General features: G+C 35.9%; 14 non-coding genes across 14 annotated transcripts; all 14 read left to right on the top strand.

Annotated features, from left to right (window-relative positions):
• The first annotated feature begins 1,160 nt into the window (after positions 1-1,160).
• On the top strand, positions 1,161-1,279 carry LOC142397051 (5S ribosomal RNA). Its single transcript, XR_012772619.1, has one exon. It is a non-coding gene; the product is annotated as a 5S ribosomal RNA (ribosomal RNA).
• A 1,540-nt stretch (positions 1,280-2,819) lies between these two features.
• LOC142397019 (5S ribosomal RNA) lies at positions 2,820-2,933 on the top strand. Its single transcript, XR_012772599.1, has one exon. It is a non-coding gene; the product is annotated as a 5S ribosomal RNA (ribosomal RNA).
• Positions 2,934-4,466: 1,533 nt separating this feature from the next.
• On the top strand, positions 4,467-4,585 carry LOC142397052 (5S ribosomal RNA). The gene has a single exon (XR_012772620.1). It is a non-coding gene; the product is annotated as a 5S ribosomal RNA (ribosomal RNA).
• Positions 4,586-6,115: 1,530 nt separating this feature from the next.
• LOC142397053 (5S ribosomal RNA) lies at positions 6,116-6,234 on the top strand. The gene has a single exon (XR_012772621.1). It is a non-coding gene; the product is annotated as a 5S ribosomal RNA (ribosomal RNA).
• A 1,536-nt stretch (positions 6,235-7,770) lies between these two features.
• On the top strand, positions 7,771-7,889 carry LOC142397078 (5S ribosomal RNA). Its single transcript, XR_012772645.1, has one exon. It is a non-coding gene; the product is annotated as a 5S ribosomal RNA (ribosomal RNA).
• A 1,530-nt stretch (positions 7,890-9,419) lies between these two features.
• On the top strand, positions 9,420-9,538 carry LOC142397054 (5S ribosomal RNA). The gene has a single exon (XR_012772622.1). It is a non-coding gene; the product is annotated as a 5S ribosomal RNA (ribosomal RNA).
• Positions 9,539-11,077: 1,539 nt separating this feature from the next.
• Positions 11,078-11,196, top strand: LOC142397055 (5S ribosomal RNA). Its single transcript, XR_012772623.1, has one exon. It is a non-coding gene; the product is annotated as a 5S ribosomal RNA (ribosomal RNA).
• A 1,530-nt stretch (positions 11,197-12,726) lies between these two features.
• On the top strand, positions 12,727-12,845 carry LOC142397056 (5S ribosomal RNA). Its single transcript, XR_012772624.1, has one exon. It is a non-coding gene; the product is annotated as a 5S ribosomal RNA (ribosomal RNA).
• Positions 12,846-14,384: 1,539 nt separating this feature from the next.
• Positions 14,385-14,503, top strand: LOC142397057 (5S ribosomal RNA). The gene has a single exon (XR_012772625.1). It is a non-coding gene; the product is annotated as a 5S ribosomal RNA (ribosomal RNA).
• Positions 14,504-16,044: 1,541 nt separating this feature from the next.
• LOC142397059 (5S ribosomal RNA) lies at positions 16,045-16,163 on the top strand. The gene has a single exon (XR_012772627.1). It is a non-coding gene; the product is annotated as a 5S ribosomal RNA (ribosomal RNA).
• Positions 16,164-17,700: 1,537 nt separating this feature from the next.
• Positions 17,701-17,819, top strand: LOC142397060 (5S ribosomal RNA). Its single transcript, XR_012772628.1, has one exon. It is a non-coding gene; the product is annotated as a 5S ribosomal RNA (ribosomal RNA).
• A 1,537-nt stretch (positions 17,820-19,356) lies between these two features.
• LOC142397061 (5S ribosomal RNA) lies at positions 19,357-19,475 on the top strand. Its single transcript, XR_012772629.1, has one exon. It is a non-coding gene; the product is annotated as a 5S ribosomal RNA (ribosomal RNA).
• Positions 19,476-21,016: 1,541 nt separating this feature from the next.
• On the top strand, positions 21,017-21,135 carry LOC142397062 (5S ribosomal RNA). Its single transcript, XR_012772630.1, has one exon. It is a non-coding gene; the product is annotated as a 5S ribosomal RNA (ribosomal RNA).
• A 1,530-nt stretch (positions 21,136-22,665) lies between these two features.
• Positions 22,666-22,784, top strand: LOC142397063 (5S ribosomal RNA). Its single transcript, XR_012772631.1, has one exon. It is a non-coding gene; the product is annotated as a 5S ribosomal RNA (ribosomal RNA).
• Positions 22,785-23,841: the final 1,057 nt, after the last annotated feature.

Below are 23,841 nucleotides of genomic sequence, written 5' to 3' on the forward strand. Positions count from 1 at the left end.
TCCATCCATTCATTTTTTTATATAGATAGTTTTTGTGACACTTGTTTGATGTGAAATTCATGTACTTGTGATTTTCATGTTTTGAAACGTTTTCCTCAGTAAAAGCGTAATTTACTGTGAATAATGCATCTGTTCATTGAATACAAGCCTATAAAAATGAACATTTCTAATAAACACAGTTGGTACAATCTCAACCAATGAAGTAGGCAGCAGGCACACAAGTTACAAGTACATAAAGTTAAGGTCTTGGGGGGAAAAAGTATCAGTTTTAAAAAAGTCTGGAATTTTAATTTGGAAAAAGAGCAAGCACCCTGTTTATATGAACTCTGTCCACAAAGACTGAGAGGGCTGAAGTGGAAGCCTGAAGTGGAGTTAATTAATGTACATACATGGCTGATATGACGTTAGTGACTACAACAGAGCCATGTATGAAGAGAATACTGGAGAGACTTAATAAAAATCTAAAGTGGGCTGGCATGAAAATCAAACCTACTAAGTCTAGAAGTATCTCAATAAGTAGAGGGAAATTAAGTGATAGAAAGTTTGTAATAGATGAAGAAAAACATTCCAATAATTAGGGAAAAGGCAGTAAAGAGTTTAGGCAGGTGGTACCAGGCCATAAAGTATTTTTCTATTCTATTGTATAAAATGATATAAATCTAAACTTAATGAAATGAAAACAACTCAAAGTACAGCCTAAAAAAATCCCAATGACAATAATCACGAATAACCAAAAATAGGTGCATGAAATGAGTGTGACAGGTCATTTCTTGGTGTTTAAATTCAGCTTTAAGTACCTTATCGCTCTGAGAAAATAAAAGTAAATAGACTACAAAAATATCTTCAAGTTAAATTCTGATAAGTAATTTCATGTCTCAGATTTAAATTCAGATGTGGATTGAGACATACGGTGCCACCCCAACTAACATGTTAAGTTATATATATATAACTTATAAGTATTTATTGAAATAAAGAGCACTCATTCTTTATACAGCGATATTTAACATGTAAACAAACAAACCAATTAAGTGATTATACAGGCAGCAGTCTGATAACAGCTCTGTCTGAAATGTAAGTGTTTGCACAGATAAAACATGTCACATATAGCTGTTGATGTGGTGGAGTCTCATATAAAACGCTTGTGTTACCCCTGCTTCTTCGCTTACGGCCATACCACCCTGAACACGCCCGATCTCGTCCGATCTCGGAAGCTAAGCAGGGTCGGGCCGGGTCAGTACTTGGATGGGAGACCGCCTGGGAATACCCGGTGCTGTAAGCTTTTGCATTCCGCCAGCAGAGAGCGCTCTTGCTTCTTTTCCCAAACATAGCTTTTCATTTACAACAAGGGAAGGCTTCAGCATTTTACTTTCTAGCCCACTTTATACAGGGTGCTTACGCATGTCTTCAAAGTCTTGATAAGTATGCAATTTTCAACCACTGTTTTCCAGACCTTGAAAACTCTTCAATTTTTGTGAAAGTCTTAATAAAGTATGGAAAATAAATGGATGCTAGAATTTTACAGTATGCTCAAAGGCATTGTGAAATGACAAATAGGAAGGTAGGCTATAAAACTATCATCTTACTAACTGCTCACGTACTGTATTAGCCTAATGGGATGAGATGTGAGTGAAGAGACTGAATTCTACACACATTCATCCATCCATTCATTTTTTTATATAGATAGTTTTTGTGACACTTGTTTGATGTGAAATTCATGTACTTGTGATTTTCATGTTTTGAAACGTTTTCCTCAGTAAAAGCGTAATTTACTGTGAATAATGCATTTGTTCATTGAATACAAGCCTATAAAAATGAACATTTCTAATAAACACAGTTGGTACAATCTCAACCAATGAAGTAGGCAGTAGGCACACAAGTTACAAGTACATAAAGTTAAGGTCTTGGGGGGAAAAAGTATCAGTTTTAAAAAAGTCTGGAATTTTAATTTGGAAAAAGAGCAAGCACCCTGTTTATATGAACTCTGTCCACAAAGACTGAGAGGGCTGAAGTGGAAGCCTGAAGTGGAGTTAATTAATGTACATACATGGCTGATATGACGTTAGTGACTACAACAGAGCCATGTATGAAGAGAATACTGGAGAGACTTAATAAAAATCTAAAGTGGGCTGGCATGAAAATCAAACCTACTAAGTCTAGAAGTATCTCAATAATTAGAGGGAAATTAAGTGTTAGAAAGTTTGTAAAAGATGAAGAAAAACATTCCAATAATTAGGGAAAAGGCAGTAAAGAGTTTAGGCAGGTGGTACCAGGCCATAAAGTATTTTTCTATTCTATTGTATAAAATGATATAAATCTAAACTTAATGAAATGAAAACAACTCAAAGTATAGCCAAAAAAATCCCAATGACAATAATCACGAATAACCAAAAATAGGTGCATGAAATGAGTGTGACAGGTCATTTCTTGGTGTTTAAATTCAGCTTTAAGTACCTTATTGCTCTGAGAAAATAAAAGTAAATAGACTACAAAAATATCTTCAAGTTAAATTGTGATAAGTAATTTCATGTGTCAGATTTAAATTCAGATGTGGATTGAGACATACGGTGCCACCCGAACTAACATGTTAAGTTATACCGTATATATATAACTTATAAGTATTTATTGAAATAAAGAGCACTCATTCTTTATACATCCATGTTTAACATGTAAACAAACAAACCAATTAAGTGATTGTACAGGCAGCAGTCTGATAACAGCTCTGTCTGAAATGTATGTGTTTGCACAGATAAAACATGTCACATATAGCTGTTGATGTGGTGGAGTCTCATATAAAATGGTTGTGTTACCCCTACTTCTTCGCTTACGGCCATACCACCCTGAACACGCCCGATCTCGTCCGATCTCGGAAGCTAAGCAGGGTCGGGTCAGTACTTGGATGGGAGACCGCCTGGGAATACCCGGTGCTGTAAGCTTTTGCATTCCGCCAGCAGAGAGCGCTCTTGCTTCTTTTCCCAAACATAGCTTTTTATTTACAACAAGGGAAGGCTTCAGCATTTTACTTTCTAGCCGACTTTATACAGGGTGCTTACGCATGTCTTCAAAGTCTTGATAAGTATGCAATTTTCAACCACTGTTTTCCAGACCTTGAAAACTCTTCAATTTTTGTGAAAGTCTTAATAAAGTATGGAAAATAAATGGATGCTAGAATTTTACAGTATGCTCAAAGGCATTGTGAAATGACAAATAGGAAGGTAGGCTATAAAACTATCATCTTACTAACTGCTCACGTACTGTGTTAGCCTAATGGGATGAGATGTGAGTGAAGAGACTGAATTCTACACACATTCATCCATCCATTCATTTTTTTATATAGATAGTTTTTGTGACACTTGTTTGATGTGAAATTCATGTCCTTGTGATTTTCATGTTTTGAAACGTTTTCCTCAGTAAAAGCGTAATTTACTGTGAATAATGCATCTGTTCATTGAATACAAGCCTATAAAAATGAACATTTCTAATAAACACAGTTGGTACAATCTCAACCAATGAAGTAGGCAGCAGGCACACAAGTTACAAGTACATAAAGTTAAGGTCTTGGGGGGAAAAAGTATCAGTTTTAAAAAAGTCTGGAATTTTAATTTGGAAAAAGAGCAAGCACCCTGTTTATATGAACTCTGTCCACAAAGACTGAGAGGGCTGAAGTGGAAGCCTGAAGTGGAGTTAATTAATGTACATACATGGCTGATATGACGTTAGTGACTACAACAGAGCCATGTATGAAGAGAATACTGGAGAGACTTCATAAAAATCTATAGTGGGCTGGCATGAAAATCAAACCTACTAAGTCTAGAAGTATCTCAATAAGTAGAGGGAAATTAAGTGATAGAAAGTTTGTAATAGATGAAGAAAAACATTCCAATAATTAGGGAAAAGGCAGTAAAGAGTTTAGGCAGGTGGTAACAGGCCATAAAGTATTTTTCTATTCTATTGTATAAAATGATATAAATCTAAACTTAATGAAATGAAAACAACTCAAAGTATAGCCTAAAAAAAAATCCCAATGACAATAATCACGAATAACAAAAAAATAGGTGCATGAAATGAGTTTGACAGGTCATTTCTTGGTGTTTAAATTCAGCTTTAAGTACCTTATCGCTCTGAGAAAATAAAAGTAAATAGACTACAAAAATATCTTCAAGTTAAATTCTGATAAGTAATTTCATGTGTCAGATTTAAATTCAGATGTGGATTGAGACATACGGTGCCACCCGAACTAACATGTTAAGTTATATAACTTATAAGTATTTATTGAAATAAAGAGCACTCATTCTTTATACATCCATGTTTAATATGTAAACAAACAAACCAATTAAGTGATTGTACAGGCAGCAGTCTGATAACAGCTCTGTCTGAAATGTAAGTGTTTGCACAGATAAAACATGTCAGATATAGCTGTTGATGTGGTGGAGTCTCATATAAAACGCTTGTGTTACCCCTACTTCTTCGCTTACGGCCATACCACCCTGAACACGCCCGATCTCGTCCGATCTCGGAAGCTAAGCAGGGTCGGGCCGGGTCAGTACTTGGATGGGAGACCGCCTGGGAATACCCGGTGCTGTAAGCTTTTGCATTCCGCCAGCAGAGAGCGCTCTTGCTTCTTTTCCCAAACATAGCTTTTCATTTACAACAAGGGAAGGCTTCAGCATTTTACTTTCTAGCCCACTTTATACAGGGTGCTTACGCATGTCTTCAAAGTCTTGATAAGTATGCAATTTTCAACCACTGTTTTCCAGACCTTGAAAACTCTTCAATTTTTGTGAAAGTCTTAATAAAGTATGGAAAATAAATGGATGCTAGAATTTTACAGTATGCTCAAAGGCATTGTGAAATGACAAATAGGAAGGTAGGCTATAAAACTATCATCTTACTAACTGCTCACGTACTGTGTTAGCCTAATGGGATGAGATGTGAGTGAAGAGACTGAATTCTACACACATTCATCCATCCATTCATTTTTTTATATAGATAGTTTTTGTGACACTTGTTTGATGTGAAATTCATGTACTTGTGATTTTCATGTTTTGAAACGTTTTCCTCAGTAAAAGCGTAATTTACTGTGAATAATGCATCTGTTCATTGAATACAAGCCTATAAAAATGAACATTTCTAATAAACACAGTTGGTACAATCTCAACCAATGAAGTAGGCAGCAGGCACACAAGTTACAAGTACATAAAGTTAAGGTCTTGGGGGGAAAAAGTATCAGTTTTAAAAAAGTCTGGAATTTTAATTTGGAAAAAGAGCAAGCACCCTGTTTATATGAACTCTGTCCACAAAGACTGAGAGGGCTGAAGTGGAAGCCTGAAGTGGAGTTAATTAATGTACATACATGGCTGATATGACGTTAGTGACTACAACAGAGCCATGTATGAAGAGAATACTGGAGAGACTTAATAAAAATCTAAAGTGGGCTGGCATGAAAATCAAACCTACTAAGTCTAGAAGTATCTCAATAAGTAGAGGGAAATTAAGTGATAGAAAGTTTGTAATAGATGAAGAAAAACATTCCAATAATTAGGGAAAAGGCAGTAAAGAGTTTAGGCAGGTGGTACCAGGCCATAAAGTATTTTTCTATTCTATTGTATAAAATGATATAAATCTAAACTTAATGAAATGAAAACAACTCAAAGTACAGCCTAAAAAAATCCCAATGACAATAATCACGAATAACCAAAAATAGGTGCATGAAATGAGTGTGACAGGTCATTTCTTGGTGTTTAAATTCAGCTTTAAGTACCTTATTGCTCTGAGAAAAAAAAAGTAAATAGACTACAAAAATATCTTCAAGTTAAATTCTGATAAGTAATTTCATGTGTCAGATTTAAATTCAGATGTGGATTGAGACATACGGTGCCACCCGAACTAACATGTTAAGTTATATAACTTATAAGTATTTATTGAAATAAAGAGCACTCATTCTTTATACATCCATGTTTAATATGTAAACAAACAAACCAATTAAGTGATTGTACAGGCAGCAGTCTGATAACAGCTCTGTCTGAAATGTAAGTGTTTGCACAGATAAAACATGTCAGATATAGCTGTTGATGTGGTGGAGTCTCATATAAAACGCTTGTGTTACCCCTACTTCTTCGCTTACGGCCATACCACCCTGAACACGCCCGATCTCGTCCGATCTCGGAAGCTAAGCAGGGTCGGGCCGGGTCAGTACTTGGATGGGAGACCGCCTGGGAATACCCGGTGCTGTAAGCTTTTGCATTCCGCCAGCAGAGAGCGCTCTTGCTTCTTTTCCCAAACATAGCTTTTCATTTACAACAAGGGAAGGCTTCAGCATTTTACTTTCTAGCCCACTTTATACAGGGTGCTTACGCATGTCTTCAAAGTCTTGATAAGTATGCAATTTTCAACCACTGTTTTCCAGACCTTGAAAACTCTTCAATTTTTGTGAAAGTCTTAATAAAGTATGGAAAAGAAATGGATGCTAGAATTTTACAGTACGCTCAAAGGCATTGTGAAATGACAAATAGGAAGGTAGGCTATAAAACTATCATCTTACTAACTGCTCACGTACTGTGTTAGCCTAATGGGATGAGATGTGAGTGAAGAGACTGAATTCTACACACATTCATCCATCCATTCATTTTTTTATATAGATAGTTTTTGTGACACTTGTTTGATGTGAAATTCATGTACTTGTGATTTTCATGTTTTGAAACGTTTTCCTCAGTAAAAGCGTAATTTACTGTGAATAATGCATTTGTTCATTGAATACTAGCCTATAAAAATGAACATTTCTAATAAACACAGTTGGTACAATCTCAACCAATGAAGTAGGCAGCAGGCACACAAGTTACAAGTACATAAAGTTAAGGTCTTGGGGGGAAAAAGTATCAGTTTTAAAAAAGTCTGGAATTTTAATTTGGAAAAAGAGCAAGCACCCTGTTTATATGAACTCTGTCCACAAAGACTGAGAGGGCTGAAGTGGAAGCCTGAAGTGGAGTTAATTAATGTACATACATGGCTGATATGACGTTAGTGACTACAACAGAGCCATGTATGAAGAGAATACTGGAGAGACTTCATAAAAATCTATAGTGGGCTGGCATGAAAATCAAACCTACTAAGTCTAGAAGTATCTCAATAAGTAGAGGGAAATTAAGTGATAGAAAGTTTGTAATAGATGAAGAAAAACATTCCAATAATTAGGGAAAAGGCAGTAAAGAGTTTAGGCAGGTGGTACCAGGCCATAAAGTATTTTTCTATTCTATTGTATAAAATGATATAAATCTAAACTTAATGAAATGAAAACAACTCAAAGTACAGCCTAAAAAAATCCCAATGACAATAATCACGAATAACCAAAAATAGGTGCATGAAATGAGTGTGACAGGTCATTTCTTGGTGTTTAAATTCAGCTTTAAGTACCTTATTGCTCTGAGAAAAAAAAAGTAAATAGACTACAAAAATATCTTCAAGTTAAATTCTGATAAGTAATTTCATGTCTCAGATTTAAATTCAGATGTGGATTGAGACATACGGTGCCACCCCAACTAACATGTTAAGTTATATATATATAACTTATAAGTATTTATTGAAATAAAGAGCACTCATTCTTTATACAGCGATATTTAACATGTAAACAAACAAACCAATTAACTGATTATACAGGCAGCAGTCTGATAACAGCTCTGTCTGAAATGTATGTGTTTGCACAGATAAAACATGTCACATATAGCTGTTGATGTGGTGGAGTCTCATATAAAACGCTTGTGTTACCCCTACTTCTTCGCTTACGGCCATACCACCCTGAACACGCCCGATCTCGTCCGATCTCGGAAGCTAAGCAGGGTCGGTCCGGGTCAGTACTTGGATGGGAGACCGCCTGGGAATACCCGGTGCTGTAAGCTTTTGCATTCCGCCAGCAGAGAGCGCTCTTGCTTCTTTTCCCAAACATAGCTTTTCATTTACAACAAGGGAAGGCTTCAGCATTTTACTTTCTAGCCCACTTTATACAGGGTGCTTACGCATGTCTTCAAAGTCTTGATAAGTATGCAATTTTCAACCACTGTTTTCCAGACCTTGAAAACTCTTCAATTTTTGTGAAAGTCTTAATAAAGTATGGAAAAGAAATGGATGCTAGAATTTTACAGTACGCTCAAAGGCATTGTGAAATGACAAATAGGAAGGTAGGCTATAAAACTATCATCTTACTAACTGCTCACGTACTGTGTTAGCCTAATGGGATGAGATGTGAGTGAAGAGACTGAATTCTACACACATTCATCCATCCATTCATTTTTTTATATAGATAGTTTTTGTGACACTTGTTTGATGTGAAATTCATGTACTTGTGATTTTCATGTTTTGAAACGTTTTCCTCAGTAAAAGCGTAATTTACTGTGAATAATGCATTTGTTCATTGAATACTAGCCTATAAAAATGAACATTTCTAATAAACACAGTTGGTACAATCTCAACCAATGAAGTAGGCAGCAGGCACACAAGTTACAAGTACATAAAGTTAAGGTCTTGGGGGGAAAAAGTATCAGTTTTAAAAAAGTCTGGAATTTTAATTTGGAAAAAGAGCAAGCACCCTGTTTATATGAACTCTGTCCACAAAGACTGAGAGGGCTGAAGTGGAAGCCTGAAGTGGAGTTAATTAATGTACATACATGGCTGATATGACGTTAGTGACTACAACAGAACCATGTATGAAGAGAATACTGGAGAGACTTAATAAAAATCTAAAGTGGGCTGGCATGAAAATCAAACCTACTAAGTCTAGAAGTATCTCAATAAGTAGAGGGAAATTAAGTGTTAGAAAGTTTGTAATAGATGAAGAAAAACATTCCAATAATTAGGGAAAAGGCAGTAAAGAGTTTAGGCAGGTGGTACCAGGCCATAAAGTATTTTTCTATTCTATTGTATAAAATGATATAAATCTAAACTTAATGAAATGAAAACAACTCAAAGTACAGCCTAAAAAAATCCCAATGACAATAATCACGAATAACCAAAAATACGTGCATGAAATGAGTGTGACAGGTCATTTCTTGGTGTTTAAATTCAGCTTTAAGTACCTTATTGCTCTGAGAAAATAAAAGTAAATAGACTACAAAAATATCTTCAAGTTAAATTCTGATAAGTAATTTCATGTCTCAGATTTAAATTCAGATGTGGATTGAGACATACGGTGCCACCCCAACTAACATGTTAAGTTATATAACTTATAAGTATTTATTGAAATAAAGAGCACTCATTCTTTATACATCCATGTTTAATATGTAAACAAACAAACCAATTAAGTGATTGTACAGGCAGCAGTCTGATAACAGCTCTGTCTGAAATGTATGTGTTTGCACAGATAAAACATGTCAGATATAGCTGTTGATGTGGTGGAGTCTCATATAAAACGCTTGTGTTACCCCTGCTTCTTCGCTTACGGCCATACCACCCTGAACACGCCCGATCTCGTCCGATCTCGGAAGCTAAGCAGGGTCGGGCCGGGTCAGTACTTGGATGGGAGACCGCCTGGGAATACCCGGTGCTGTAAGCTTTTGCATTCCGCCAGCAGAGAGCGCTCTTGCTTCTTTTCCCAAACATAGCTTTTCATTTACAACAAGGGAAGGCTTCAGCATTTTACTTTCTAGCCCACTTTATACAGGGTGCTTACGCATGTCTTCAAAGTCTTGATAAGTATGCAATTTTCAACCACTGTTTTCCAGACCTTGAAAACTCTTCAATTTTTGTGAAAGTCTTAATAAAGTATGGAAAATAAATGGATGCTAGAATTTTACAGTATGCTCAAAGGCATTGTGAAATGACAAATAGGAAGGTAGGCTATAAAACTATCATCTTACTAACTGCTCACGTACTGTGTTAGCCTAATGGGATGAGATGTGAGTGAAGAGACTGAATTCTACACACATTCATCCATCCATTCATTTTTTTATATAGATAGTTTTTGTGACACTTGTTTGATGTGAAATTCATGTACTTGTGATTTTCATGTTTTGAAACGTTTTCCTCAGTAAAAGCGTAATTTACTGTGAATAATGCATTTGTTCATTGAATACTAGCCTATAAAAATGAACATTTCTAATAAACACAGTTGGTACAATCTCAACCAATGAAGTAGGCAGCAGGCACACAAGTTACAAGTACATAAAGTTAAGGTCTTGGGGGGAAAAAGTATCAGTTTTAAAAAAGTCTGGAATTTTAATTTGGAAAAAGAGCAAGCACCCTGTTTATATGAACTCTGTCCACAAAGACTGAGAGGGCTGAAGTGGAAGCCTGAAGTGGAGTTAATTAATGTACATACATGGCTGATATGACGTTAGTGACCACTACAACAGAGCCATGTATGAAGAGAATACTGGAGAGACTTAATAAAAATCTAAAGTGGGCTGGCATGAAAATCAAACCTACTAAGTCTAGAAGTATCTCAATAAGTAGAGGGAAATTAAGTGTTAGAAAGTTTGTAATAGATGAAGAAAAACATTCCAATAATTAGGGAAAAGGCAGTAAAGAGTTTAGGCAGGTGGTACCAGGCCATAAAGTATTTTTCTATTCTATTGTATAAAATGATATAAATCTAAACTTAATGAAATGAAAACAACTCAAAGTACAGCCTAAAAAAATCCCAATGACAATAATCACGAATAACCAAAAATAGGTGCATGAAATGAGTGTGACAGGTCATTTCTTGGTGTTTAAATTCAGCTTTAAGTACCTTATCGCTCTGAGAAAAAAAAAGTAAATAGACTACAAAAATATCTTCAAGTTAAATTCTGATAAGTAATTTCATGTCTCAGATTTAAATTCAGATGTGGATTGAGACATACGGTGCCACCCGAACTAACATGTTAAGTTATATATATATAACTTATAAGTATTTATTGAAATAAAGAGCACTCATTCTTTATACAGCGATATTTAACATGTAAACAAACAAACCAATTAACTGATTATACAGGCAGCAGTCTGATAACAGCTCTGTCTGAAATGTATGTGTTTGCACAGATAAAACATGTCACATATAGCTGTTGATGTGGTGGAGTCTCATATAAAACGCTTGTGTTACCCCTGCTTCTTCGCTTACGGCCATACCACCCTGAACACGCCCGATCTCGTCCGATCTCGGAAGCTAAGCAGGGTCGGGCCGGGTCAGTACTTGGATGGGAGACCGCCTGGGAATACCCGGTGCTGTAAGCTTTTGCATTCCGCCAGCAGAGAGCGCTCTTGCTTCTTTTCCCAAACATAGCTCTTTATTTACAACAAGGGAAGGCTTCAGCATTTTACTTTCTAGCCCACTTTATACAGGGTGCTTACGCATGTCTTCAAAGTCTTAATAAGTATGGAATTTTCAAACACTGTTTTCCACACCTTGAAAACTCTTCAATTTTTGTGAAAGTCTTAATAAAGTATGGAAAATAAATGGATGCTAGAATTTTACAGTACGCTCAAAGGAATTGTGAAATGACAAATAGGAAGGTAGGCTATAAAACTATCATCTTACTAACTGCTCACGTACTGTATTAGCCTAATGGGATGAGATGTGAGTGAAGAGACTGAATTCTACACACATTCATCCATCCATTCATTTTTTTATATAGATAGTTTTTGTGACACTTGTTTGATGTGAAATTCATGTACTTGTGATTTTCATGTTTTGAAACGTTTTCCTCAGTAAAAGCGTAATTTACTGTGAATAATGCATTTGTTCATTGAATACTAGCCTATAAAAATGAACATTTCTAATAAACACAGTTGGTACAATCTCAACCAATGAAGTAGGCAGCAGGCACACAAGTTACAAGTACATAAAGTTAAGGTCTTGGGGGGAAAAAGTATCAGTTTTAAAAAAGTCTGGAATTTTAATTTGGAAAAAGAGCAAGCACCCTGTTTATATGAACTCTGTCCACAAAGACTGAGAGGGCTGAAGTGGAAGCCTGAAGTGGAGTTAATTAATGTACATACATGGCTGATATGACGTTAGTGACTACAACAGAGCCATGTATGAAGAGAATACTGGAGAGACTTAATAAAAATCTAAAGTGGGCTGGCATGAAAATCAAACCTACTAAGTCTAGAAGTATCTCAATAAGTAGAGGGAAATTAAGTGTTAGAAAGTTTGTAATAGATGAAGAAAAACATTCCAATAATTAGGGAAAAGGCAGTAAAGAGTTTAGGCAGGTGGTACCAGGCCATAAAGTATTTTTCTATTCTATTGTATAAAATGATATAAATCTAAACTTAATGAAATGAAAACAACTCAAAGTACAGCCTAAAAAAATCCCAATGACAATAATCACGAATAACCAAAAATAGGTGCATGAAATGAGTGTGACAGGTCATTTCTTGGTGTTTAAATTCAGCTTTAAGTACCTTATTGCTCTGAGAAAAAAAAAGTAAATAGACTACAAAAATATCTTCAAGTTAAATTCTGATAAGTAATTTCATGTCTCAGATTTAAATTCAGATGTGGATTGAGACATACGGTGCCACCCCAACTAACATGTTAAGTTATATAACTTATAAGTATTTATTGAAATAAAGAGCACTCATTCTTTATACATCCATGTTTAATATGTAAACAAACAAACCAATTAAGTGATTGTACAGGCAGCAGTCTGATAACAGCTCTGTCTGAAATGTATGTGTTTGCACAGATAAAACATGTCAGATATAGCTGTTGATGTGGTGGAGTCTCATATAAAACGCTTGTGTTACCCCTGCTTCTTCGCTTACGGCCATACCACCCTGAACACGCCCGATCTCGTCCGATCTCGGAAGCTAAGCAGGGTCGGGCCGGGTCAGTACTTGGATGGGAGACCGCCTGGGAATACCCGGTGCTGTAAGCTTTTGCATTCCGCCAGCAGAGAGCGCTCTTGCTTCTTTTCCCAAACATAGCTCTTTATTTACAACAAGGGAAGGCTTCAGCATTTTACTTTCTAGCCCACTTTATACAGGGTGCTTACGCATGTCTTCAAAGTCTTGATAAGTATGCAATTTTCAACCACTGTTTTCCAGACCTTGAAAACTCTTCAATTTTTGTGAAAGTCTTAATAAAGTATGGAAAATAAATGGATGCTAGAATTTTACAGTATGCTCAAAGGCATTGTGAAATGACAAATAGGAAGGTAGGCTATAAAACTATCATCTTACTAACTGCTCACGTACTGTGTTAGCCTAATGGGATGAGATGTGAGTGAAGAGACTGAATTCTACACACATTCATCCATCCATTCATTTTTTTATATAGATAGTTTTTGTGACACTTGTTTGATGTGAAATTCATGTACTTGTGATTTTCATGTTTTGAAACGTTTTCCTCAGTAAAAGCGTAATTTACTGTGAATAATGCATTTGTTCATTGAATACTAGCCTATAAAAATGAACATTTCTAATAAACACAGTTGGTACAATCTCAACCAATGAAGTAGGCAGCAGGCACACAAGTTACAAGTACATAAAGTTAAGGTCTTGGGGGGAAAAAGTATCAGTTTTAAAAAAGTCTGGAATTTTAATTTGGAAAAAGAGCAAGCACCCTGTTTATATGAACTCTGTCCACAAAGACTGAGAGGGCTGAAGTGGAAGCCTGAAGTGGAGTTAATTAATGTACATACATGGCTGATATGACGTTAGTGACCACTACAACAGAGCCATGTATGAAGAGAATACTGGAGAGACTTAATAAAAATCTAAAGTGGGCTGGCATGAAAATCAAACCTACTAAGTCTAGAAGTATCTCAATAAGTAGAGGGAAATTAAGTGTTAGAAAGTTTGTAATAGATGAAGAAAAACATTCCAATAATTAGGGAAAAGGCAGTAAAGAGTTTAGGCAGGTGGTACCAGGCCATAAAGTATTTTTCTATTCTATTGTATAAAATGATATAAATCTAAACTTAATGAAATGAAAACAACTCAAAGTACAGCCTAAAAAAATCCCAATGACAATAATCACGAATAACCAAAAATAGGTGCATGAAATGAGTGTGACAGGTCATTTCTTGGTGTTTAAATTCAGCTTTAAGTACCTTATTGCTCTGAGAAAAAAAAAGTAAATAGACTACAAAAATATCTTCAAGTTAAATTCTGATAAGTAATTTCATGTCTCAGATTTAAATTCAGATGTGGATTGAGACATACGGTGCCACCCGAACTAACATGTTAAGTTATATATATATAACTTATAAGTATTTATTGAAATAAAGAGCACTCATTCTTTATACAGCGATATTTAACATGTAAACAAACAAACCAATTAACTGATTATACAGGCAGCAGTCTGATAACAGCTCTGTCTGAAATGTATGTGTTTGCACAGATAAAACATGTCACATATAGCTGTTGATGTGGTGGAGTCTCATATAAAACGCTTGTGTTACCCCTGCTTCTTCGCTTACGGCCATACCACCCTGAACACGCCCGATCTCGTCCGATCTCGGAAGCTAAGCAGGGTCGGGCCGGGTCAGTACTTGGATGGGAGACCGCCTGGGAATACCCGGTGCTGTAAGCTTTTGCATTCCGCCAGCAGAGAGCGCTCTTGCTTCTTTTCCCAAACATAGCTCTTTATTTACAACAAGGGAAGGCTTCAGCATTTTACTTTCTAGCCCACTTTATACAGGGTGCTTACGCATGTCTTCAAAGTCTTAATAAGTATGGAATTTTCAAACACTGTTTTCCACACCTTGAAAACTCTTCAATTTTTGTGAAAGTCTTAATAAAGTATGGAAAATAAATGGATGCTAGAATTTTACAGTACGCTCAAAGGAATTGTGAAATGACAAATAGGAAGGTAGGCTATAAAACTATCATCTTACTAACTGCTCACGTACTGTATTAGCCTAATGGGATGAGATGTGAGTGAAGAGACTGAATTCTACACACATTCATCCATCCATTCATTTTTTTATATAGATAGTTTTTGTGACACTTGTTTGATGTGAAATTCATGTACTTGTGATTTTCATGTTTTGAAACGTTTTCCTCAGTAAAAGCGTAATTTACTGTGAATAATGCATTTGTTCATTGAATACTAGCCTATAAAAATGAACATTTCTAATAAACACAGTTGGTACAATCTCAACCAATGAAGTAGGCAGCAGGCACACAAGTTACAAGTACATAAAGTTAAGGTCTTGGGGGGAAAAAGTATCAGTTTTAAAAAAGTCTGGAATTTTAATTTGGAAAAAGAGCAAGCACCCTGTTTATATGAACTCTGTCCACAAAGACTGAGAGGGCTGAAGTGGAAGCCTGAAGTGGAGTTAATTAATGTACATACATGGCTGATATGACGTTAGTGACTACAACAGAGCCATGTATGAAGAGAATACTGGAGAGACTTAATAAAAATCTAAAGTGGGCTGGCATGAAAATCAAACCTACTAAGTCTAGAAGTATCTCAATAAGTAGAGGGAAATTAAGTGTTAGAAAGTTTGTAATAGATGAAGAAAAACATTCCAATAATTAGGGAAAAGGCAGTAAAGAGTTTAGGCAGGTGGTACCAGGCCATAAAGTATTTTTCTATTCTATTGTATAAAATGATATAAATCTAAACTTAATGAAATGAAAACAACTCAAAGTACAGCCTAAAAAAATCCCAATGACAATAATCACGAATAACCAAAAATAGGTGCATGAAATGAGTGTGACAGGTCATTTCTTGGTGTTTAAATTCAGCTTTAAGTACCTTATCGCTCTGAGAAAATAAAAGTAAATAGACTACAAAAATATCTTCAAGTTAAATTCTGATAAGTAATTTCATGTCTCAGATTTAAATTCAGATGTGGATTGAGACATACGGTGCCACCCCAACTAACATGTTAAGTTATACCGTATATATATAACTTATAAGTATTTATTGAAATAAAGAGCACTCATTCTTTATACATCGATATTTAACATGTAAACAAACAAACCAATTAAGTGATTGTACAGGCAGCAGTCTGATGACAGCTCTGTCTGAAATGTATGTGTTTGCACAGATAAAACATGTCAGATATAGCTGTTGATGTGGTGGAGTCTCATATAAAATGCTTGTGTTACCCCTGCTTCTTCGCTTACGGCCATACCACCCTGAACACGCCCGATCTCGTCCGATCTCGGAAGCTAAGCAGGGTCGGGCCGGGTCAGTACTTGGATGGGAGACCGCCTGGGAATACCCGGTGCTGTAAGCTTTTGCATTCCGCCAGCAGAGAGCGCTCTTGCTTCTTTTCCCAAACATAGCTTTTCATTTACAACAAGGGAAGGCTTCAGCATTTTCCTTTCTAGCCGACTTTATACAGGGTGCTTACGCATGTCTTCAAAGTCTTGATAAGTATGCAATTTTCAACCACTGTTTTCCAGACCTTGAAAACTCTTCAATTTTCTGTCAAAGTCTTAATAAAGTATGGAAAATAAATGGATGCTAGAATTTTACAGTACGCTCAAAGGCATTGTGAAATGACAAATAGGAAGGTAGGCTATAAAACTATCATCTTACTAACTGCTCACGTACTGTGTTAGCCTAATGGGATGAGATGTGAGTGAAGAGACTGAATTCTACACACATTCATCCATCCATTCATTTTTTTATATAGATAGTTTTTGTGACACTTGTTTGATGTGAAATTCATGTACTTGTGATTTTCATGTTTTGAAACGTTTTCCTCAGTAAAAGCGTAATTTACTGTGAATAATGCATTTGTTCATTGAATACAAGCCTATAAAAATGAACATTTCTAATAAACACAGTTGGTACAATCTCAACCAATGAAGTAGGCAGTAGGCACACAAGTTACAAGTACATAAAGTTAAGGTCTTGGGGGGAAAAAGTATCAGTTTTAAAAAAGTCTGGAATTTTAATTTGGAAAAAGAGCAAGCACCTTGTTTATATGAACTCTGTCCACAAAGACTGAGAGGGCTGAAGTGGAAGCCTGAAGTGGAGTTAATTAATGTACATACATGGCTGATATGACGTTAGTGACTACAACAGAGCCATGTATGAAGAGAATACTGGAGAGACTTCATAAAAATCTATAGTGGGCTGGCATGAAAATCAAACCTACTAAGTCTAGAAGTATCTCAATAAGTAGAGGGAAATTAAGTGATAGAAAGTTTGTAATAGATGAAGAAAAACATTCCAATAATTAGGGAAAAGGCAGTAAAGAGTTTAGGCAGGTGGTACCAGGCCATAAAGTATTTTTCTATTCTATTGTATAAAATGATATAAATCTAAACTTAATGAAATGAAAACAACTCAAAGTACAGCCTAAAAAAATCCCAATGACAATAATCACGAATAACCAAAAATAGGTGCATGAAATGAGTGTGACGGGTCATTTCTTGGTGTTTAAATTCAGCTTTAAGTACCTTATTGCTCTGAGAAAAAAAAAGTAAATAGACTACAAAAATATCTTCAAGTTAAATTCTGATAAGTAATTTCATGTCTCAGATTTAAATTCAGATGTGGATTGAGACATACGGTGCCACCCCAACTAACATGTTAAGTTATATATATATAACTTATAAGTATTTATTGAAATAAAGAGCACTCATTCTTTATACAGCGATATTTAACATGTAAACAAACAAACCAATTAACTGATTATACAGGCAGCAGTCTGATAACAGCTCTGTCTGAAATGTATGTGTTTGCACAGATAAAACATGTCACATATAGCTGTTGATGTGGTGGAGTCTCATATAAAACGCTTGTGTTACCCCTGCTTCTTCGCTTACGGCCATACCACCCTGAACACGCCCGATCTCGTCCGATCTCGGAAGCTAAGCAGGGTCGGGCCGGGTCAGTACTTGGATGGGAGACCGCCTGGGAATACCCGGTGCTGTAAGCTTTTGCATTCCGCCAGCAGAGAGCGCTCTTGCTTCTTTTCCCAAACATAGCTCTTTATTTACAACAAGGGAAGGCTTCAGCATTTTACTTTGTAGCCGACTTTATACAGGGTGCTTACGCATGTCTTCAAAGTCTTGATAAGTATGCAATTTTCAACCACTGTTTTCCAGACCTTGAAAACTCTTCAATTTTCTGTCAAAGTCTTAATAAAGTATGGAAAATAAATGGATGCTAGAATTTTACAGTATGCTCAAAGGCATTGTGAAATGACAAATAGGAAGGTAGGCTATAAAACTATCATCTTACTAACTGCTCACGTACTGTATTAGCCTAATGGGATGAGATGTGAGTGAAGAGACTGAATTCTACACACATTCATCCATCCATTCATTTTTTTATATAGATAGTTTTTGTGACACTTGTTTGATGTGAAATTCATGTACTTGTGATTTTCATGTTTTGAAACGTTTTCCTCAGTAAAAGCGTAATTTACTGTGAATAATGCATTTGTTCATTGAATACTAGCCTATAAAAATGAACATTTCTAATAAACACAGTTGGTACAATCTCAACCAATGAAGTAGGCAGCAGGCACACAAGTTACAAGTACATAAAGTTAAGGTCTTGGGGGGAAAAAGTATCAGTTTTAAAAAAGTCTGGAATTTTAATTTGGAAAAAGAGCAAGCACCCTGTTTATATGAACTCTGTCCACAAAGACTGAGAGGGCTGAAGTGGAAGCCTGAAGTGGAGTTAATTAATGTACATACATGGCTGATATGACGTTAGTGACTACAACAGAGCCATGTATGAAGAGAATACTGGAGAGACTTAATAAAAATCTAAAGTGGGCTGGCATGAAAATCAAACCTACTAAGTCTAGAAGTATCTCAATAATTAGAGGGAAATTAAGTGTTAGAAAGTTTGTAATAGATGAAGAAAAACATTCCAATAATTAGGGAAAAGGCAGTAAAGAGTTTAGGCAGGTGGTACCAGGCCATAAAGTATTTTTCTATTCTATTGTATAAAATGATATAAATCTAAACTTAATGAAATGAAAACAACTCAAAGTACAGCCTAAAAAAATCCCAATGACAGTAATCACGAATAACCAAAAATAGGTGCATGAAATGAGTGTGACAGGTCATTTCTTGGTGTTTAAATTCAGCTTTAAGTACCTTATTGCTCTGAGAAAATAAAAGTAAATAGACTACAAAAATATCTTCAAGTTAAATTGTGATAAGTAATTTCATGTGTCAGATTTAAATTCAGATGTGGATTGAGACATACGGTGCCACCCGAACTAACATGTTAAGTTATATATATATAACTTATAAGTATTTATTGAAATAAAGAGCACTCATTCTTTATACAGCGATATTTAACATGTAAACAAACAAACCAATTAAGTGATTGTACAGGCAGCAGTCTGATAACAGCTCTGTCTGAAATGTATGTGTTTGCACAGATAAAACATGTCACATATAGCTGTTGATGTGGTGGAGTCTCATATAAAACGCTTGTGTTACCCCTGCTTCTTCGCTTACGGCCATACCACCCTGAACACGCCCGATCTCGTCCGATCTCGGAAGCTAAGCAGGGTCGGGCCGGGTCAGTACTTGGATGGGAGACCGCCTGGGAATACCCGGTGCTGTAAGCTTTTGCATTCCGCCAGCAGAGAGCGCTCTTGCTTCTTTTCCCAAACATAGCTTTTCATTTACAACAAGGGAAGGCTTCAGCATTTTACTTTCTAGCCCACTTTATACAGGGTGCTTACGCATGTCTTCAAAGTCTTGATAAGTATGCAATTTTCAACCACTGTTTTCCAGACCTTGAAAACTCTTCAATTTTTGTGAAAGTCTTAATAAAGTATGGAAAAGAAATGGATGCTAGAATTTTACAGTACGCTCAAAGGCATTGTGAAATGACAAATAGGAAGGTAGGCTATAAAACTATCATCTTACTAACTGCTCACGTACTGTGTTAGCCTAATGGGATGAGATGTGAGTGAAGAGACTGAATTCTACACACATTCATCCATCCATTCATTTTTTTATATAGATAGTTTTTGTGACACTTGTTTGATGTGAAATTCATGTACTTGTGATTTTCATGTTTTGAAACGTTTTCCTCAGTAAAAGCGTAATTTACTGTGAATAATGCATTTGTTCATTGAATACTAGCCTATAAAAATGAACATTTCTAATAAACACAGTTGGTACAATCTCAACCAATGAAGTAGGCAGCAGGCACACAAGTTACAAGTACATAAAGTTAAGGTCTTGGGGGGAAAAAGTATCAGTTTTAAAAGAGTCTGGAATTTTAATTTGGAAAAAGAGCAAGCACCTTGTTTATATGAACTCTGTCCACAAAGACTGAGAGGGCTGAAGTGGAAGCCTGAAGTGGAGTTAATTAATGTACATACATGGCTGATATGACGTTAGTGACTACAACAGAGCCATGTATGAAGAGAATACTGGAGAGACTTAATAAAAATCTAAAGTGGGCTGGCATGAAAATCAAACCTACTAAGTCTAGAAGTATCTCAATAAGTAGAGGGAAATTAAGTGATAGAAAGTTTGTAATAGATGAAGAAAAACATTCCAATAATTAGGGAAAAGGCAGTAAAGAGTTTAGGCAGGTGGTACCAGGCCATAAAGTATTTTTCTATTCTATTGTATAAAATGATATAAATCTAAACTTAATGAAATGAAAAGAACTCAAAGTACTGCCTAAAAAAATCCCAATGACAATAATCACGAATAACCAAAAATAGGTGCATGAAATGAGTGTGACAGGTCATTTCTTGGTGTTTAAATTCAGCTTTAAGTACCTTATCGCTCTGAGAAAAAAAAAGTAAATAGACTACAAAAATATCTTCAAGTTAAATTCTGATAAGTAATTTCATGTCTCAGATTTAAATTCAGATGTGGATTGAGACATACGGTGCCACCCCAACTAACATGTTAAGTTATACCGGATATATATAACTTATAAGTATTTATTGAAATAAAGAGCACTCATTCTTTATACATCGATATTTAACATGTAAACAAACAAACCAATTAAGTGATTATACAGGCAGCAGTCTGATAACAGCTCTGTCTGAAATGTATGTGTTTGCACAGATAAAACATGTCAGATAGAGCTGTTGATGTGGTGGAGTCTCATATAAAATGGTTGTGTTACCCTTACTTCTTCGCTTACGGCCATACCACCCTGAACACGCCCGATCTCGTCCGATCTCGGAAGCTAAGCAGGGTCGGGCCGGGTCAGTACTTGGATGGGAGACCGCCTGGGAATACCCGGTGCTGTAAGCTTTTGCATTCCGCCAGCAGAGAGCGCTCTTGCTTCTTTTCCCAAACATAGCTTTTCATTTACAACAAGGGAAGGCTTCAGCATTTTACTTTCTAGCCCACTTTATACAGGGTGCTTACGCATGTCTTCAAAGTCTTGATAAGTATGCAATTTTCAACCACTGTTTTCCAGACCTTGAAAACTCTTCAATTTTTGTGAAAGTCTTAATAAAGTATGGAAAAGAAATGGATGCTAGAATTTTACAGTACGCTCAAAGGCATTGTGAAATGACAAATAGGAAGGTAGGCTATAAAACTATCATCTTACTAACTGCTCACGTACTGTGTTAGCCTAATGGGATGAGATGTGAGTGAAGAGACTGAATTCTACACACATTCATCCATCCATTCATTTTTTTATATAGATAGTTTTTGTGACACTTGTTTGATGTGAAATTCATGTACATGTGATTTTCATGTTTTGAAACGTTTTCCTCAGTAAAAGCGTAATTTACTGTGAATAATGCATTTGTTCATTGAATACAAGCCTATAAAAATGAACATTTCTAATAAACACAGTTGGTACAATCTCAACCAATGAAGTAGGCAGTAGGCACACAAGTTACAAGTACATAAAGTTAAGGTCTTGGGGGGAAAAAGTATCAGTTTTAAAAAAGTCTGGAATTTTAATTTGGAAAAAGAGCAAGCACCCTGTTTATATGAACTCTGTCCACAAAGACTGAGAGGGCTGAAGTGGAAGCCTGAAGTGGAGTTAATTAATGTACATACATGGCTGATATGACGTTAGTGACTACAACAGAGCCATGTATGAAGAGAATACTGGAGAGACTTAATAAAAATCTAAAGTGGGCTGGCATGAAAATCAAACCTACTAAGTCTAGAAGTATCTCAATAAGTAGAGGGAAATTAAGTGATAGAAAGTTTGTAATAGATGAAGAAAAACATTCCAATAATTAGGGAAAAGGCAGTAAAGAGTTTAGGCAGGTGGTACCAGGCCATAAAGTATTTTTCTATTCTATTGTATAAAATGATATAAATCTAAACTTAATGAAATGAAAAGAACTCAAAGTACTGCCTAAAAAAATCCCAATGACAATAATCACGAATAACAAAAAATAGGTGCATGAAATGAGTGTGACAGGTCATTTCTTGGTGTTTAAATTCAGCTTTAAGTACCTTATCGCTCTGAGAAAAAAAAAGTAAATAGACTACAAAAATATCTTCAAGTTAAATTCTGATAAGTAATTTCATGTCTCAGATTTAAATTCAGATGTGGATTGAGACATACGGTGCCACCCCAACTAACATGTTAAGTTATATAACTTATAAGTATTTATTGAAATAAAGAGCACTCATTCTTTATACATCGATATTTAACATGTAAACAAACCAACCAATTAAGTGATTGTACAGGCAGCAGTCTGATAACAGCTCTGTCTGAAATGTATGTGTTTGCACAGATAAAACATGTCACATATAGCTGTTGATGTGGTGGAGTCTCATATAAAACGCTTGTGTTACCCCTGCTTCTTCGCTTACGGCCATACCACCCTGAACACGCCCGATCTCGTCCGATCTCGGAAGCTAAGCAGGGTCGGGCCGGGTCAGTACTTGGATGGGAGACCGCCTGGGAATACCCGGTGCTGTAAGCTTTTGCATTCCGCCAGCAGAGAGCGCTCTTGCTTCTTTTCCCAAACATAGCTCTTTATTTACAACAAGGGAAGGCTTCAGCATTTTACTTTCTAGCCCACTTTATACAGGGTGCTTACGCATGTCTTCAAAGTCTTGATAAGTATGCAATTTTCAAACACTGTTTTCCACACCTTGAAAACTCTTCAATTTTTGTGAAAGTCTTAATAAAGTATGGAAAATAAATGGATGCTAGAATTTTACAGTACGCTCAAAGGCATTGTGAAATGACAAATAGGAAGGTAGGCTATAAAACTATCATCTTACTAACTGCTCACGTACTGTGTTAGCCTAATGGGATGAGATGTGAATGAAGAGACTGAATTCTACACACATTCATCCATCCATTCATTTTTTTATAGAGATAGTTTTTGTGACACTTGTTTGATGTGAAATTCATGTACATGTGATTTTCATGTTTTGAAACGTTTTCCTCAGTAAAAGCGTAATTTACTGTGAATAATGCATTTGTTCATTGAATACAAGCCTATAAAAATTAACATTTCTAATAAACACAGTTGGTACAATCTCAACCAATGAAGTAGGCAGTAGGCACACAAGTTACAAGTACATAAAGTTAAGGTCTTGGGGGGGAAAAGTATCAGTTTTAAAAGAGTCTGGAATTTTAATTTGGAAAAAGAGCAAGCACCCTGTTTATATGAACTCTGTCCACAAAGACTGAGATGGCTGAAGTGGAAGCCTGAAGTGGAGTTAATTAATGTACATACATGGCTGATATGACGTTAGTGACTACAACAGAGCCATGTATGAAGAGAATACTGGAGAGACTTAATAAAAATCTAAAGTGGGCTGGCATGAAAATCAAACCTACTAAGTCTAGAAGTATCTCAATAAGTAGAGGGAAATTAAGTGTTAGAAAGTTTGTAATAGATGAAGAAAAACATTCCAATAATTAGGGAAAAGGCAGTAAATAGTTTAGGCAGGTGGTACCAGGCCATAAAGTATTTTTCTATTCTATTGTATAAAATGATATAAATCTAAACTTAATGAAATGAAAAG

Source organism: Odontesthes bonariensis, chromosome 12 (genome assembly GCF_027942865.1).
Source record: "Odontesthes bonariensis isolate fOdoBon6 chromosome 12, fOdoBon6.hap1, whole genome shotgun sequence".
NCBI lineage: Eukaryota > Metazoa > Chordata > Actinopteri > Atheriniformes > Atherinopsidae > Odontesthes > Odontesthes bonariensis.